Source organism: Rattus norvegicus, chromosome 3, assembly GCF_021556685.1.
Source record: "Rattus norvegicus strain SHRSP/BbbUtx chromosome 3, alternate assembly SHRSP_T2T, whole genome shotgun sequence".
Lineage (NCBI taxonomy): Eukaryota > Metazoa > Chordata > Mammalia > Rodentia > Muridae > Rattus > Rattus norvegicus.
Genome location: NC_141536.1, coordinates 4,187,947 through 4,195,737, shown reverse-complemented (window position 1 = coordinate 4,195,737; position 7,791 = coordinate 4,187,947).

Sequence of the window (7,791 nt, the reverse complement as noted above, 5' to 3'; positions counted from 1 at the left end):
CTCTATTCTATCTGTTGTAGTCTGTTATTAAAATCTGCCTCTGAGAGACTATTTGAGTTCCTACATTTTACTCATCCACATCTCTCTGTTTAGGTTTTCTTTATTCGTTTCCTTCCACAGTTAGGGTTTTCACAGATTTCTTTATTTTTCTCTTTAAAGACCTCTATCATATGTGCAAATGCTGTTTTACCCTCTTTTTTATTCTCGTTCTTCAGTCATGTTGACATATTCAGGGCCTTCTGTGATAGTGTTGATGGTCTCTAATAGACATTTTAATGCCCTGGCTGTTACTGGTTGTGTTTTTATACTAGTCTGTAGGTATCTGGGATTGGGAAGATTGTAATTCTAGGTGCTGGAGGCTGGTTTTGTGTGATAGATAGTATTTGATCTCAACCATGAATTTCTACCCATCCTTTGACCAATTAGTTTCTGGATAAAAGATGCATACAAGCTTTATATTTATGATAATCCTTAATTAGCACATGAACTGTGCAGATAGCTATCCTGTACACTATTATGTATATTTCTCAGCCAATAATTTCATTACATAATTTGCCATGGTTTTGTCTGGACTGCTTTTAACCCCAATTAGCCAATTCACATGGCCATTATCTAAAGATTCTTACCTCATGGTGGCTTCTCCTCTGCTCTGTTTACCTTCTTCTATCTGCCCCTGTCATGGTCTCCTCCCACCCCCAAGCTGGGAACACCAGGGAACACGGATCTCAATTCTGCACAGCTTTTGAGTGTAGGCATTTTTATTTACAATTCAGAAATAACTTGGGGGTGAGTTCACTTAAGAGTATGGATTAGTGTTTTCTTTCTTTTGTTTTGTTGTTGTTGTTTTTCATTTGTCTTTGTCTGTCTGTTTGGTTGGTTAGTTGGTTTTTGAGACAGTGTTTCTCTATTAGTATTTTCAAAAGCCAATTTTTTCATTAAGATATCTGGGGTCAGAGAAAGGATCACCCATTTCCTGAAATCTTGTGTATGGTAATCAAGAAATTCTACTAAAACTTCTGAAGGGCCCTGTTACCCTTCAGCCCCAGGGTTATAGGTACCTCTGGATATTCTCTAATTTACTTTATTGATCAGGATGGTCTTAAACTCAGAGATCTGCCTGCCTTTGTCTCCCGAATGGTGGAATTAGAGGCGTGTGCGAGCATGCCAGGCTAGTGCCCTGAATAATTGCAAGAACTGAGTAGTCTCTCCCTGCTAAGAAAGATTTTGATATGCATGCTGTGCAGACATTTTCAGGGAGTCATGAAATCAGTATATCTTGCTGACTCATGCCTGCTGAGGCCTGCCTGGCTCTGCCAGGTAGTCCCAAAGCTGTTTACTATCTAGAGTCTACCGAACTGGATCGCTGATGTATCTGTGAAGGGTTTGTGAGTAGATCAAGCTGCTGCTGCTGACCTGCCAATTTTCCATCTGAAAAAACAGATGGGAGTTGCTCTAAAGAACCATTTCTAAACAAGTCCACTCCCCCATATCCTTTCTTTCCCACTACCTCTGGTAAAAATGGCTAAAAGGAAAGTTAAAATATGTAAGAACCATCATTAAAAATAGGTTTTAAAAAGTTGCAGTTATACTCCTGCGTTTTAGTTCCTGAGAAACATCCCTGGCTCTTCTGCAACTTGGTGTGTAGACCAGGGTAGGTTAAAACTTACAGAAATATGTCTGTCTTTGCCTCCTGAGTGCTGGGATTAAAGGCATGTACCACCACCCCATCCAGTCAACAGCTCTTGGAAAGTTTCACTCACACATGTCATGGTGCTGTTTCTACCACATGAGTCACTAAGAGATAATGACACTCTTACCTTCCCACTCGAGTGGTTCTGTTCAGTACCTCTATTCCAACACACATGATCCAAATTATTCTTCTGCCCCTAATGTTGTTTTACTTTTCTTCTGTTGCCATTTGGAAGTTACTGTTGGAATTAAAAGCTTTAAAAGTCAATAAATAAATCGCAAAAGTTAAAACATGCACATGAACGATAATCAATACTTTACATAGCACAATGGTCAAGATATTTCTAAATTTAGAAAAATATGAGGGACATCTATCATGTTAAAGAAACATAAGAGTTATCTCTGGTACCTCTTCAGTTACCTACTCTAATAGGAACTAAGGTTGAAAGCACCATTAGGAAATCCGTACTTTCCTGACAAAGACCAGTTTTGGCATCCATCTGGTGTGCAAACTGAGGCAGGCAGCCACTGGGGGTCAGTGCTTAGAGCTTCTGATGGTTGGATCCAGATACCTAAAGATGCTGCTGCCAAAGGAAGCCAGAAATCAGAGAAGTTACTCAGCAGACCTTTTTATGAGGGAACAACGCTTAAATTACTGGGGCTGGAACTCCCTGAGTGTACTGGAAAAACTATGAACTTTTTCTAATTCCTTGGGGCCAGGAAGAAAGAGAAGGAAAGAGAGAAAATTCTCTCTCTCTCTCTCTCTCTCTACACACACACAAACACACACACATACAAACACAAATACACACACGAACACACAGAGGCAGGAACACACGCACTGAGTGGATGAAACAAAAGACAAAGTCCAATAATTTCATATACACAAATATATGCATACAAACACACAGACGTATATGCATAGAGACCTATAGACAGACATATGTACATTCACACATAGATTAGTTAATGCAGACCTCCAGCAAGCAGGCTTCAAATATTTCATACCTGGATGCATAAGTACACACAATAGGTGGCCTGAGAAAGCAACACACACCCAGAAAGGCAACAACCTTTGCACATATACCTACCTACATACATACATGTTGATGGGTGAAAGGAACAATATTCCAAACTACCATAGACACAAACATTGCACATACACATATGTGGTGAATGAGGGTGGAAGCTCCAACCCTCATTCATGCAAACTCTGCACATATACATATATACATACATACATACATGCATACATGCATACATGCATACATGCATACATGCATGCATGCATGCATACAAGCACACACAATTGATAGATAAAAGAACAATGCTCTAACCATCACACACACACAACCTTTACACATATTCACACATACCCCATTGTTTATGTTAGAAGAAATAATGCTGCAGCCCACCACACATGAACCCCAACAGAGACACATAGCTGGTGGATGCTCCAATCCCCACAATTTATTCTTCATTTCATCCAATATATATCCCAGCAAAATCTTTCATGCAGTATTAAATTACAGTGTGTTTCTGTTTTAGTTTTATTGTAGAGAATGGTTAGTGAATGATGTGTTTTTCAATACCTTATAAGAAATAACATTACAAGTACAGGTAAAGAACAAAAATTAGTACCAAAAACCCATGAACCTTCATAACAAAGCAACTTATCATAGATTAACAAAACGTAAGCAAGCAAGATAGTTTTCTCAGCAAGTTTCTCTTACTGGCAGGCAGCAATTAGCAATTACAAAGAAATGAGTAATTATTTTCTTATTTTTCTTAAAAGTAATCTTTTAAGAATCTTAAAAGAATCACACTAAACTTTTATATAAAAATCAGTCATATCTTCCTTAAGTCCTCAGAATGCATATTGACTTATCAGAAATTCGTAGTAAGTCTTATCAGGATGCTGAGGGGAAAGTGGATGTAAGAAATCAATTATCACCAGTCCAGCCTGAGTGAGAGTCATGTCAGCTACTAGTGCCATTGTACTTATTTCCTGATCATAAAGATCCTAACTTAACCCACACGAGTGTGCCTTTCTGAACTTCAAATTATTTCCTAAGATTTTCTACATCATAGCCAATAGTAGAAAACATCTCAGCCTAGCTTCACTAACAACTTTTATTCCCAATATTTTGTAAGGGTGGAGGTCATTGCTGACAATCTAAGTATCTAAGTTCTTCACAGGTCCAAAGGCTTTTCCTCCTATTGATGCTGGACAGTGCCATCCTCTGCCACATATGTGACTAGAGTCATGGGTCCCTCCTTATGTACTCATTGGTTGGGGGTTTAGTGCCTGGGAGGTCTAGTGGGGTTCAATTGGTTTATATTGTTGTTCTACCTATGGTGTTGCAAACCTTTTCTGCTCTTTCAGTCTTTTCTCTATCCTCTCCATTGGGGTCCCCTTGTTCAGTCCAATGGTTATCTGTAACCATCCTAATCTGTATAGTAGGGCTCTGGCAGAGCTTCTCAGGAGACACCCTTTATCTGGCTCCTGTCAACAAGCACTCTTGGCATCAGCAATAGTGACTGGTTTGGTTGCTGTTTATGGAATAGATCCCGAGGTGGGCCAGTCTCTGGATGACTTTTTCTTCAGTCTATGCTCCATTCTTTGTCCCTGTATTTCCTCCCATGAGTATTTTGTTCTCCCTTCTAAGAAGAAATGATACATCCACATTTTGGTCGTCCTTCTTCTTGGGCTTTCGGTCTGAATGCTCTCTGAGTCCAGGGAAACCAAGGATGGGGATTGGAGCTAACTTCAAAGAGTTCTCTATTCTAGGTTTAGAGTGCCTCTTGCCCCTTACCACCACCCTAGACACTTATCTCATCCCCTGACTCACATGATAATGACTGGGAAACCAAGTGGACAGGTGCTTGAGAACAGCTATCTCAATTCCTGAAAGATCACCCTGTGGCATCTCTCCTTGGGTGCTGATAACAGGGTCCAGGGATTTTGGCCTCAGCCCAAAAGTAACGGAAACTAAAAAAGAACAACCAGGGAAAGGGTAGGAAGGAGAGCCTGGTGCACGCGCAGAGGCCTGCAAGGACCTGTCCTACCCAGTCTTTGTGCCCTTCCCCTTTTCAGCTTGTCAGCGGGGTTGCCAATGTCCAAGTGACCTAGCCAGGTACCTCTTTTTTTTTCTTAAATTTCTTTTTTTTTTTTTTACTTTACATTTCAAGTGCTAGCCCCTTTCCTGGTTTCCCCTCCATACACCCCCTATCCCATCTTTCCTCCCCCTGCTTCTTTGAGGGTGTCCCCCAACCATCCACTCACCACTTTCTCCCTCCCCGCCCTGATATTCCCCTGCACTGGCAGGACCTAGGGCTTCTCCCATTCGTGCTCAAAAAGGCTATCCTCTCCTACATATGCAGCTGAAGCCATGGGTCTGTCCATGGATACTTTTTGGATGGTGGTTTAGGCCCTGGGAGATCTGGTTGGTTGGTATTGTTGTTCTTATGGGGTTGCAAACCCCTTGAGCTCCTTGAGTCCTTTCTCTAAATCCTCCAATGGGGACCCCATTCTCTGTTCAAGTTCGCAGCCTCTGTTATTTGTCATGCTGTGGAAGAGCCTTTCAGGAGACAGCTATATCAGGCTCCTATCTGCTTGCCCTTCTTGGCATCAGCAATATTGTCTGGCCTTGGTAGCTGTATATGGGCTGAATCCCCAGGTGGGACAGTCTCTGGATGGTCTTTCCTTCAGTCTTTGCTCTCAACTTTGCCTCTGTATTTCTTGCTGTGAGTATTTTTGTTCCTCCTCCTAAGAAGGACTGAAGCATCCACACTTTAGTCATTCTTCTTCTCGAGCGTCATGTGTTCTGTGGATTCAATTCTGGGTAATCCAAGCTTTTGGACTAAACTCTTAAGGGCTCTCTCTCTCTCTCCTCAGATTTACCCTCAGTCTGTGTCATCGCTGGGTTGTCCCACTTCAATTGTAGCTGCTCTTCTGCACATATTGGAAACTAGTGCTTATTCCTTGTGAAGATGAATTTCTTTCTTTTTGTGTGTGGTGGGGTCTGTGCTTATGTGTAAGGAACTGCTGACTGGCTATGCACATGAATGGATAGCTAGTGTCCATAGACTGCAGCCTGCTCCATCTTCCCCACCCTTGCCTGAGGAAGCTTGCTAGGGATCCTGGCTTCTGAGGGAACACGTCTTTCCCCTCCATTCACTCTACACTATTTTTTGTTCTTTCAATTTTTTTTTTAGTGAAGCTGAAAGTGCAGTTCAGTAATAGATTCCTACCTATGTAATAGATTCCTAATGCTGTAGGAGTCTGCAGAGTTAGAACTTGTTTATTCTTGGCAGGAAGGCTGCTCCTGTGGCCTGGGAAAGAGCAAGGCCTTTCTAAAAGAATACAATGTAACATTCTTTTGGAAGTTACTCAGGACATGCTTAGCTACTGCAAAAACACCCTAGAAAAACTGATAGGTGTAAATGTAAAGTGGATCTAAAACTTCATAATGAAAATTTCCTTAATTTTACCAGAGTTTGGGGTTAAAGGACAAAATTAAACATAGGGAAAATACACTAGAGTGCTGGGAGCTCTGCAGCAGCCTGGGAGGGAAATAGAAAGGAGGGGCCACAGGGGGTGGGGTTCCGGTATAGGTGTGAGGCCATGTGCTTTCCCATTGCTTACCCGCCATTGTTCACCCCACTGCTCACTTTGGACAGACTTCCAAAGAGGTGACACAGGTCAAAAAGAGTCACATTAACCAAGACAAGTAAGTGTCCCTACAACAATACAGAAAAAATAATTCAAAGAAGGCATTCTTAACTCTCATTCTTAACTCTTGATCTGGAATAAAATAAGAAGCAAATGGAAATGTTTATTGGAGACAAATATTTTGCACTTTTGCAAATAATTAATAGGTGATGCCTAAATGTTGGGTATGGAATTTAGTGAAAATGCTTCTGTTGATATTATATATAATAGCAGAAACCAATTGGCAATAGTATGAGATTGACAGGCAGGCGAATTTTAGCAGGGTTTGTTGAGGATGCTTCTAAAACATGTCATACTTGCCAGTGACACAATCCTGGTAGAAACCACTTAGCCAGGACATGTGTGAGCATCAAGTCTCAAGGCCCTCTGAATACTCAGATGGATTTTATACTGGTGTTGCTTCAACTCTACATGTTCTGCACAAGACAAAGGCAACATATTACTAAAAAAATATTTAATAGCCTCCTCTCCTCTCTTTTTCAGGCCCTTCTTGTTAGTTTGCACCTCTGAGTGCAAACATTAAATCAACTATAAGGCATATCGTCTGGAGACATTATTGAAGATTTGTGCCTCTGTAAAAAGTTGATTTTCAAACGAGGGTTTCCCAAACAGCACAAAATAGGACAGAGACATTAAATAATCATTGCAATACTTAGTTTAAAAAATAGAATGATGGCAACGCAAACCTGATGGATTCTGTTGTAATGTGGGAGATGTAAACATAGAGTGAGCAGTCAGAGAGCAAGAGAAGCCCATGGTGTTTGAGATGTCTGAAGGAATACACCACGGAAGGTCTACAGAGTGCTTAGTTCTTGGAGTATTCATTCTGTATGATACTAAAAAATATACAAATATTGTGCTGGGTATTTTGGCACCTAATCCTTCTAAATTCCTTTCAGACTAATAATATTCTGGCACAGGAGTACATTTAATGACATTACTCAATTGGTACAAATAATGAGCCCATTTTAAATACTGTCCAGCAAAAATCTTTTGCTAAGTATCCAAACATGTTGATCATACCCCAAATATAGATGTTGGTATTCTGTTAAGCTTGTGGCCTGGTAAAACTCTTTTTCAATATTCCCGTGAAGCTTCAGTAGACTTACTCAGTAAGCCGACACATTGGGTAAATACATATGACAAATCAGCTCCCATCTGAAGTTCCACTTCCTTGGCAATGGCAACAGGCACCCCAGATTTATTGATTACAACCATTGTTTCTATGACTGTTGGAATCCTTAAAGGGGAGCCACATTTTTAGGACGGAACTTCTCCAGAACGCCTTCTTTCTCCACAAGAGCAGTGTTGTAGGCTGCTTCACATACTCTTCCTATTAGGGTAACGCCATAACTGTTAACTTCCTC